Raw genomic sequence first — 2,099 nt, forward strand, 5'->3', positions numbered from 1 at the left:
ATTTTTCTTATATTATTTTCCTTTCTTCCACACTTTGGCTATTGTGATGAGAGCAGCCTGGCAGTGAGTGGCCGAGACCAGTTCCCCTGAGGTCACCTGTGCTGTCAGCCTGGAGGGGATCCCCTGTGCTCTGCCCCGTGGTGTCCACATCCATCAGCAACTCTGATGACTCTAAAGCCCTCAGGTCACATGCTCAGTCTGAAGCTCCCTACTCACTCCCACTGATCCTATACAAAGGGATGAGGACAGGCAGGTGGGTCGCTGTATCCATCCTGGGGTAATTCTCTTGTGATGTTGGGGTCAAGTGGAGCCCAATTTTATTGTCATTGAATCTTTAGGATCTCCAAATGGGATGGTCTCAGCTCATGTCCCTGGATTTAAGTCTTGCTGAATCCTCACCTTGATTTGAGTCTGCAGCTCCCCTGCTTGCTCTCCCATGAGCTTTTGTTATTGAGTCCATGATGGTCTGGCATCTATTAGGCATTCTCAGCAGAGGACCTTCATGATAACTGGACACAGTTCCTCTGGAGTAGCTGAGTTCTGCATCTCAGGGTGGTTTTGCTTAACTTCCAGATAAACTCATGCTAGTGGAAGAGAGAAGAATCAGTAGGAGGGAGTTTACTGGGAAAAAAATGATTTAAAGGGGAAAAAAAAGGAACTTTAAACAAAGAGTGGGGTTTACAATAGGCAGTGACAAGCTTGGTTTGAATCTTGGTTCCTCCCCTGAGTTGCTGGAAGAAAGCCCCCTCCTCGCCCCTGCCATCAGCTACCTTACTGCAAAAATCAGGTCAGATTCCTGGTCTGTGTTCCAGGGTAATTGTCAGACCAAACTGTAGAGTGTGGTCCTCATGGAGTAACACCCATCACTCCTCTGTCCCTCCCTCTGGAAGGCGAAGGTGACCATGATGACTGGGGCCATTTTCTGGGATGAAGCAGCCCTGATGGAAGGGCAGGTGGGCCTCCATGGGGTTCCAGCCCCACTGCTGCCCCTTGTGGTGGGGGCAAAAAAGAAAAGTCCACCAGGACTCTCAGGCTGTAGGACCTTTTCTTCTGTTTCTTTATCTGAAAAATGGAGCCCAGACTTCCTAGAGCTGATGTGAGAGTACAACAGGAAAGATATGGACAGAGCCTGCACAGAGGGTGGCTAATGCTCAGCCCTCCATACACTGTGGCTCTTTGCTCAGGAACCAAACAGAAAATCAGACTGTTTTCTGTTGTTGACTTTTGAGTTGCCAGATCACCAGCCTTCCTGTAAAGGTCCTCCACTTCGACAAAAGAAGCTGTGCAACTAGAAATAATCCAGGGTAGAAAATAGCAGCATGCTCTCAGCCCTTCCCACCGACTTGGCCTCCATCCAAATGACCTTGACCACCAAGGCTGCGCCTCCTCAGGCGAGTTGCTGGGACCTGAAGGCACTAGTTCTGCGCCTGTCAGCAGGGCCAAGTCTAGAAGGACTTGATCAAAAGGAGTTGGGTGGGGCGTGGACAGAGAGGCTGAGGGGTGGCCTTAGGCCCCTCTCCCAGGTGCCAAGGGAGCAGAGCAGGGACAGGGGTCTCTGCAGGGGAGGTCCTGGAGGGCTTCTCAGAGGAGGTGATGCCAGACTTTGGCTTTACAAGGTGAGTATGATTTCTCCGGGTTCGATGCAGCAGGTGTCCCTGGCAGAAGGACCTGCATGAACAAACCCTAGAAACCACGTGGATGTGACCCTCGGCAGCAGCAATATGACCAGTATGCAGTGAGGAGCTGGTGTGTTCTGCAACTGTGCCACTTGCTGGCGGCATGAGGGTGAATAAAGCAGGCAGGCTTGTGAGTGGGTGGGTGGAGAGGGTTGAGGGGGTGGAACGACGGCCAAGGGGTGGAGGAGTGGTTGGCCAAGGGGCTCATGGTGTGTTGGTGGCAGGTCTCCTTCAAGGAGCCAAGGCAGGGTGGGCTGTGTCAGAAGGACGTTAGATGTCAGGGCTGGGGTTGTTTCTCTAAGGGGACAGCAGGAGGGTGAAATAGGTCTAGGTGGGGCCCTGTGGGCAGGATGTTGGTAACTTGAGGCACTCAGAAGTGAGGGTTTCACTTTCCCTTTTGGTTCTCCGAATATATCTGGGACC

This window comes from Bos taurus, chromosome 5 (assembly GCF_002263795.3).
Source record: "Bos taurus isolate L1 Dominette 01449 registration number 42190680 breed Hereford chromosome 5, ARS-UCD2.0, whole genome shotgun sequence".
Taxonomy (NCBI): domain Eukaryota; kingdom Metazoa; phylum Chordata; class Mammalia; order Artiodactyla; family Bovidae; genus Bos; species Bos taurus.